This window comes from Prosopis cineraria, unplaced genomic scaffold (genome assembly GCF_029017545.1).
Source record: "Prosopis cineraria cultivar Desert tree isolate PC_DT_omini unplaced genomic scaffold, ASM2901754v1 PC11, whole genome shotgun sequence".
Lineage (NCBI taxonomy): Eukaryota > Viridiplantae > Streptophyta > Magnoliopsida > Fabales > Fabaceae > Prosopis > Prosopis cineraria.
Genome location: NW_026555342.1, coordinates 30,474,296 through 30,483,764, shown reverse-complemented (window position 1 = coordinate 30,483,764; position 9,469 = coordinate 30,474,296). Strand labels below are relative to the sequence as shown.

At 30.8% G+C, this 9,469-nt stretch overlaps 1 long non-coding RNA gene across 1 annotated transcript; it reads right to left on the bottom strand.

The window, feature by feature from the left end:
* Positions 1–1,120: 1,120 nt before the first annotated feature.
* Positions 1,121–6,560, bottom strand: LOC129286931 (uncharacterized). Its single transcript, XR_008587550.1, has 3 exons — positions 6,303–6,560; positions 4,037–4,526; positions 1,121–1,892 (listed from the first exon to the last, which is right to left on the bottom strand). It is a non-coding gene; the product is annotated as an uncharacterized LOC129286931 (long non-coding RNA).
* Between the last annotated feature and the right edge of the window lie 2,909 nt (positions 6,561–9,469).

The window sequence follows — 9,469 nt, the reverse complement described above, 5'->3', positions numbered from 1 at the left end:
AGAGGAGGAGGAAGTGATAAATAAGAGTGCTAATATTTTCAACACCAACAAAAAGTTAGTGATAAAAATTAGTAATATTAAATTATTCTTTTTTATGAATTCCATTAATAAATTGTATTACAGGGAGAGATTTTACGAGGAAAAAAATTAAAGATAATTAATATATATTAATTTTAATTGGAAGGTAATATTGAAAAGTAGCTACAATTTTTTTTTTTGGGCGGGGAGTAGCTACCATTTTTTATCATTATAGTGATACAAATCACTTTTGACTATTTTTCTTTATGCATGCGAAGTATTCAAACTTGGACTTTATTGAACTTCTAAATTTATTAATAAAATTTGGAAATTTCTAATAAGCCTATAATAATAAACTTATTGATCTTAATATTACTGTATTTTTCTACCAACGGGAATAACATGGTCTAACTCATGTAAAACATTTAGTAAGGACACAATCACTTTGAAAGATTAATTGTTTTCCCCTAAAAGAAGTCAACTGAAGACTAAAGACTTTTGTGATATATTATTTTATTATGGGACATTTCCGTGAAACATGCAGTAGTTGTAACTAATGCGTTTGAAAGGAAAAATCTAGCTAAAGAATGGGAGCCTTTAGCTAAGAAAAATTAAATATTTGTTTTTTAACCTAGTTTATTTAGCCAATTCAACACTGTTACCGGCATTACTTTTACAGTTTTACTTTCATCATAGTACCACTTAAATAGCACTAAATTGATTATTGAATAGTTATTTTATGCACATGTTTGTCAATTGCAAGGCAATTTCAAACTAGTTTGCTAGCTATACACGCATCCAAATTATTGTTATACATTCTATGCATTATTAGACTCGAGGTTGATTTATAATTTATATGGGGACTTAGAAAAATGAGCCATGCAATTTATAAATTACAAATAATAATATGGCTTGTTGTTAAATTTTATCAATAGGCAAGATGATGTTGATTTGTTGTGAAAGTCGGTTACTTTAAAATTGACCGTATATTTTACTCCTGTTTAACAATGCCACCCAATTCATTTTCAAGTGGTAGTCCTGTTTAACAATGCTTCCTTCACAATATCTACAAAGGGGTAGTCACTATCACATACCTTTAAAATCAAGAAAATAGCCTCCATGCAATCCATATACTCATCAACTCTTTGAATAACATGTATCATTTCAAGATAAAATAAAGAGCACCCATGAAAATGATGAAGGGATACACATTCTATGTTCATTAATTTAAAATGAACAACATGTATCACTTCTCTTCCTCTTGGAATTAGTGAAGAGGGTGTTCCTAATAATCTGACCTCTATCCACGCAAACTCTATAACAAGGAGACAGACCAAATGAGTTTTCCTCTAACTAGTTAGAACCAAAACGCTTATTACCTTTTTCACCATACTTTTTAACAATGCAAACCCAATCTATTTTCAAGTGTTTTGCCTTTTTAAACAAATGGGCTTATGAAAAGAGGGGTCCTCTAATTTGAACTTCCAATGGGCTCATGCTTCTCAATTTCCTTTTTTTTTTCCCCTCATAAGATAATGGGCAACAAGCCCAAAAGAAACATTAAAAAATAGTTAAAGGGTAAAAATATTTTAAAACTTTTTTTTATGATGTTTAGTATCTTAAACTTTTTTAAAACAATATTTCTCCAGAACTTTCAAAAATAGTGCAGTATCATCCTACCATTAAATCTGGAAAACGTGACTGTTAAAAATGAAATTTGACCAAAACCTTTACACATGTTCTTCTCTCAATGACGCACTTCTTCCTCCTCAATCCTTTCTTGACCACCTTGTTGGAGCATCTCCTCTTATCCACCTTCTGACTCTGATTCTCCGCTTTATGAGTATGCGTGCCTCAGCATGAAGTTATGCAATCTTCACATAACCCAATAACCAATTAGCATAATTGTCCCTAACTATCCCTAACTATTAAAGTTATACAAAAGCTAGCTCCTCTCTTTCAATTTTGATCGTTGTTATTACTTCTCCTTTCATAATCACAGGACATTAAAAGAAACTAATTCCAACTTATTTATATCTCTACGCTGTTTTCTTTTTAAGAAAAGTCATATATACCACAAATTTAATGATAATTTTGTATATAATGTTTTTAGAAAAATTTAAAATGAATAATAAATGTTGCTTAATTATCTCAATGAATTTCTTCACAAGCCAAATAATAAATGCCAATGAGATGTATACACCAACCAGTTCGAGCAGTGCCACCCAAGTCCGCCTATGTTGTATCAGTTGGATTACAAATGTCAGGCATCATCATTAGGTATGCACTAAAGTAAGTCAGGGCTAATGCTATGAGACTGACACACGCCCAAAGATAACATCACCATCACAACCTTATTGAGGAAGTCCACTTACAAGCAAGAGCGTAACTCCAAGAGATGCAACAAAAGCCATCGTGTTGCACATTACGAAGTAATGAAAGTCAGACATATCATTAGCAGCTAGCAATGATTGCCCAGGACATGGACCATAATTCTCCTAGCAATGTAATGGTCCTAATGTAGTGTTGCTTGAATTAGATAGACCTTATTGAATGAAGCTGCCTGGAGGGCTAATGACAGCTTGAAAAGTTATGGTTGATATGACTGTTGCCACAAGACTCAAATTCCCTCTCATCTCTTCTAACCATTCACCATTATGGTTAAAACATTATCCCATCTACTTAGACAAATTTATCCAACACTTCTTTGAAGGTCTCACTTCTTCATTTATGATATCGATAATTATCAGTGCTTGGGGAATTTCTGATTTCTTCTCACTTATAAAGCCAGTGTTCATCAGTATGACTTGTATTTCAAGAAACTTTAAGTCCTTTTGAATTCGAGGAACAATGTTGGTGGCTGTAAAACCTATGGCATTCTTTAAGTTTGATGCCTCTCGTATTTTAGGAATTGACACAAGGTACCTTATTGATCCAAACAATAAACATGTGAAGCATATTGCTACAAGATGCATGCATCTTGAAACAAGGAACCCATAAAATAATCTAGAAATTTAGATTTTCCTTATATTGTTAATAAATAACATTTTTATACAATTTTATTCAATTAATTTAGTATTTTTAATATTTATTTTGAGACTAATTGAGTTTAATTGATCAATAGTTAATTTTTAATTAGCCAATTTTCAATTTATGAATTTTAAGTGCCTAATTCTTGAATTTTAATGCATAAATTATCATTTGTTATTTAGCTACAAGGGAAAAAGTCAGAGCAGAGATAGGTAGAAGATGGAAAGGATAAGCACAAATTGAAGTTTGAAGTAGCATTGTTTGCTAGCATCTAGATGGAGATATGGAAAACATGATGTTGATATGTTTTCTGAGAAACTAGAGGTTGATGCACTGGGATGCTTGATTAGAGCAACAAAGTTGAAAAGAGAATATTGAGATGCTAAATCCAGAAGAAAGATGAATAAAGTAACAGGAAAAGCCAATGATGGTACATGCTAAAGTAGGTTAGTAAGATAACAACGAACATTGATGAAGTTTATACTGTCTAAGCAAAAATAAGTACCAATTTCTCCTTATCATTTAATTCCTACATGAAACTCCCTTACACTACTCAAGCATCATCAATAATACATAACATTCTGAAATAAATCCAATCAAGCCTTTGAATCACATTTGACAAAAAACTAAAATCAACAACCAAAAATCTTGAGATTTCTAACAGGTATTATAACCACACATGTTCCTCCAAGATAAGCAGAGAAATTTCATAATATTCATTCACTAAATTCTTCTCTGAAACATTCTGACGAATACCTTGAGAGCATTCATCAAAGTTCAGCTCTCAACAAGCCTCCAACAATTTAATCAACCTCCCATATTAACTTTACTGTCAATATTCAGTTTGGCATCCCAATAAAATTATATACAGCCGCAACCCAAATCAATTAAGCTCCTCAATTTCTGAAGAATTCATGACAGCCATAAAAAAAAAAAAAAAAACACAGGCAGAATCTTTGATCAAGAGAGAAGAGAAGAGGAAGCTTACCACACGATGGCTAGAACTGAGGATGAGGAGGAAGAGAAGTTGAAGATGACACACATACACAAGCCATCACAAACCAAGGAAAAAGCAGAGGAGAATGACAAGGGAGGAGTATTCGGTGATTCTACCCCCACAGCAGCCGACGACGTGAACGGAGAGAAGAGCAACGGATGAAAACAGCGGCAAAGAGGGAAGTTGATGATGAGGTACAGAAAAGCAGATCGATGGTGAAGGGGGAAAAAAAAGAAAAATGTCGGATGCTCTCTCTCTCTCTATCACTTTCACGGGTTATGTCATTCAAATAAGAAAAGGAGAAGAAGAAAAAAAAATTCTGATGACTCTCAGGCAGAGATGCGACGGCGAGAAGGAGCACAGATCGACGGTAAGCATCTGCAACCGATGAGGGAACTAAACGAATGGGTTGACGGTGAAGAACCACAGAGGAGCACGCTGGCGGTGGACAGAAAGAAGAAACAGAGATGAATCCGATGCCCTGTTTTACACAAGAGATATAAAATCTGAACAAAAAGAAAAATGGAAAAATTTACAGGAAAGGCGAAAGAAAAATTATAAGAAAGGAAATAAAATTTTTCTATAATTTAAAATAAAATAAAATTAAACTGTTTGGGTTAAATATGAAACGTTGCTCAAATAGGTTACAGGGCTAGTTGGGCTGAGTAATTGAAGTGTTAGGCCCAATATAAATAAAAGGGGCCGGCCCTGAGACTCAATAAAGGCCACAATAAGTAAACATGTCTAACTCTCGTCGGTTGCAAATATTAGACCATTAGAGTGAAAGACACGATCTCAAGTAATGTCGAAATCTACGGATCTCATGCTCAAGTATCTCGGTGAAATGGGTTGATTATCAAAATGAAGAGTATGGAATAAAGATCGTGTTATGAGTTTCACGAGATCCCTAATTTTTTAGCAAAACGTGCTAGGTCTAAAGGAAAAGACTACCACTACTCTGACACTATAAATAGAAAAAGAAGACATAGAAGAAACTATTCAATACTCAATCAAAAACTCATAGTTTTACATTTTTTAGCCTTTTTAGCTTATCAATTAGTTTTTCAGTTTAAATTTGTAACCTTTTCACATTTTAATAAAATCGAACACTTGTTCTACCAAAGCCTTGTATCTTTTTACATTCGAGTAAACTGTGGTAAGGGAGTTTGAAACTCTTTTGTTATCAATTGAGACTCAGTGCGTCTGGGATGCCTGATATTTGTTGTTCACCATGAACACAAACATTTTGCTTAGCATGATTTAAACTCTAGATCACCAAAAAAATTACTATTATAAATTCTAATAAACTACCACTCTTCACTTATTATAAATTTTTAATAATTAAATAAAATATCAATTGAGAGAGAAATTTACTTAATTTAAAATTTAAAATCATTACACATATCAAACATTTTATGTATCCCAATAGTTATCCTAAAAACAAATTAACTTAATCGTTCAATTACCAATCAACTTATTTTAAATATGAATGTCCAAAATCAACTCATTTTATATAAAATAAGTTTATAATTTTAAAATGAAACAACACAATCAACCTATGGAACAATACAATAGTTTATAATTTATCAACCACACAACAATCAATTTATTCTCTTTTTTTCAAAAATCTATATAAATTTTCTATGCTTTCCAAATTCGTTTCCTAAGCCAAAATCTATATATATATATATATATATATTTAAATTCATTGGAAACAACATTTAAATTCATAACATTAGGCTATAATATATTGAGAATACTAAATTACTCTATTTCAATTTTTCTACACATTTTATTGAACACTTTTAGTGCATTAAAATTCAAACTATATTACTAAGCTTCTTCCCTTACATTTCCCTTTCCAACAAAATTCCAATATCAATATTTTCATTAATCATGCATTTCAAATATCGTTCCTTCAACAAAATAAGCTTTGAACTCAAAGACAAAAATCAAATCGACACTCATCTTCATTAACAGTAATTCAAACAATTATGCTGAAATTTCTTATTAAAAAAATGTGTTCTTAAACTCAGATTTCTACTTGACTGGACCCCATCTACAATATTTCCATTCACATATCAGCAAGAACGAAGAGAAGGAATGACAATTTGCTTCAGCCAAACCAAAACACACAGACGCACAGATTGGTATCAAGGTAGAGGAGAGAGAAAATCATAACTTCAGCCAAAGAAAACAAATACACACAAAGCATCAGCAAAGAGAAGCAAGAGTTGAAGAATGTGAAGATCCTAACCTCAAATCAGCCACGACAAAGCAGAGAAGAAGAGGAAGAAGTCTGAAAACAGGGGAGGAAGAAAGGGGTCCAGATCCCCTGTGTAACGAAGCTGCAAGACACACGAAAAGGAGAAAATTGGCGATGCAAACAGAGGAGGGGAAGAATCTCACACTGGCCCACAGCAACGATCGTGAATGGAGAAGAAGAAACCAGCCACCTTCAACAACGATGGATCTCCTCGTCGCACACCTCGACGATGAACGGACAACAGTTGGAAGACCCATCACTCACGTTGGTGCAGAAGAGAAGGAGAATCGCGCAGCTCTGTTTCTCCATTTTAAACGCTGAGGGGTATTTTGGTAATTTGGTGTTATATTTTTTAAGAGGGGTATTTTGGTAATTTCATGGTCTAAAAAGGTAAAATTTCTCCAATTGAACTAGGAGGATTTGAATGCACAACGTAGAGACTAACTAGATAGTAATCTTTCTTTTCACTGGATCACTAATGTTTCTTGTGACAATTATTCCACAATTTATAAAATAACATCAAAACTTGCTATTGATTAATTAATATAAATTTTTTATGTAATTTTTAATTTTTTTCCAAGGTCATTACATCATGGCTAGATTTGCATCTTTAGTTATTAAGATAAAATGTCACATATTATTTTTAGTCAAAAATGTGTGGGCCACACATGAAAAATTAACATCCATCAAATAAAAAATTAACAAAGGTTGCTGGATGTTTCATTTTTTGAAGTTGAGAATTTATCTCGTATCACTTTATAGTATAAATTACTCAGTATTCTTAAAAAAATAATTGAGGATCAAATTTGTTTCTTTGCCCATGAAAATAAAACTTCAGGACCTTGAAGTCAATTGAAGATTTTGATTCTTTATCAGTATTTAAAAAGCATAATAATAAAAGCTTGTGAAAATCCTAGAAGACTTTGAGGAAATTCTAAAACCCAATTCAAAAATATCAAAAGTCATGGCTAAGATCGACTTAATTAAGTGCTACCTAGTGTTCATTCTTTAGTTTAAAAAAATTGAGAGATAACCATTTGAGCGAGATAAAGTGTTAAGGATGAGTTTAGATATAAATAAATAAAGGTCAACGGGGGCAAAAGATGTAAATAAATATTGAAAATTAATATCCTATTATTTTTTTCTACATACAAAATTAAAAGACACCAACTAGTTCTTACACTAGAGTCTTTAAGTAGCGTCAATAAAGTCTTAAAAGAGATAATATCCATATGAGATGACAATTAACAATCTTACAAGACATTAATTATAACTAGGGATTCTAAATTATTAAAATGGCATAATGGACCATGATCCTTATTTGAAATTAAAAATATATATGAGTTTATAAAATTATCCTAGAGTCTCACTTAAAAAATCAGGAAAAAATACTATTGAAATTACTATTATGAGTAAAACTATTGTTAATCATAGTTGAAAAAATCAAAATCCACACTTGAAAATGGATTGTTTCACAATAAGAAATTAAATTTTACTAGTGAAACTTTTGAAATGCACTTATGAATATATAATAGTCACTTAAAAATTTATCAAAGTTACTTTGGAATATGAAACCAATCATTTGTGCAAACCACTTGGAAAATCAAGAAGTAAAAAAGCACTATTGAAAGGGTTGGGACTATTGTTAATTTCAATTAAAAAAATTAGAATCTCACGTATTATGGGTTGAGACTATTGTCAATCTCAATTTCAAATTTGAATACTAGTTTTTCCAACTAAAATTAACAATTATTCAAATCCATAATTGTAGTTTCAATATTATTTTTTTTCTTGATTTTTCAACTGAGATTCCATCAGTTATTTTCTAATTTACTTAAGGAGAATTTTATATACTCATATATATTTTTAATCCTAAGAGAAGTCCATAATTCATTGTTGAAATTTTAATAATTCAGATCTTTAATTGTAATTAGTGTTTTTTATAGGTCCTTAATTGTCTTTTCCTGTAATATCCATGGTGGTCCTTTGATATGGCTGCAGCGTAACCACAAAAAGAGAGAAAGAGAGAGGGGGGGGGGGAGGGGGGAACCACCGACACAATTCTAAACCTTAAAAAATCCCAGTATATCTTATGTGACAGGAGGAGTTTGTCTAAGGTTCAAATTAATTTGGAAAAATGGTAACAATAAAAAGTCCTAAGAAAAATTTCAAAAACAATATCTACAAGGTGAAAATTCTAAAAGAAATAATAATAACTAACTTTTATACTTCCCGTCGAAAATCTAAACTATTGTAAGACTTCTAAGTTTCAATTATATTTAACATACTAATAAAAATAATTGTTTTTTTAACCTTCATAAAAAAATGCATATTGTTCTTAGCTCCTTTATATTTCTCATGCCTTTATTAATCAATATAAGGATAAATTAAAAAAAATGATTTTAAAAAGTATTAAATATCATATGTTTTAAATTAAATTAAATATACTCCATTCGTTGAGAAAATGTAAAGTATTTTTTGAGGGGTTGGATGTTTAAAAATATAAAGTATTTTTAGTTTTTTAAGGTGTAATTATTCTCTTTTTCTCAAAAGTACCTCATTGAATAAATTATTTTATATTTATTTTAGGATAAAATATTCTATTAAATAAGGATAAATTTAAAAAGATAGAGTTAGTTTGAAGATAAGTAACTATTTTATTGGGAATAATAAAATTTACTTAAAAATATTTTATATTTTTAAATGAAATGGATAAATATATCTTACTATTTGAATGAAATGAGTATTTTATAGGACTTTGAAATTAACTCTGGTGATTCTCAATCAATCCTCATGATAGTCAAATTGCACACGTGTAATGCATTGATCTTGCCTAACAAACTGAACTAGAGGAAAACACCCCCCATATAATGCATACATGTACGGTATGACATTGAATGAATGAACACGCAATGGACTATATAATTAGAGAGATGGATTCATTTACTTCTTCATGTAAATGTAATAAGTGCATTTTATCATTGGTTTTATTTAAAAATATTTGCTATTTAAAATTAAAGTTGTGCACATAACTTTAAAAGCCTATTAAACCTAACTATAATACAATTTGGGTTAAAGGATACATTTAATCCTTTAATTTTACACTTTTTAGTTTAGCCTTGTAACTTTATAAAGTTTTTTTTTTTTTTTGCAATCTT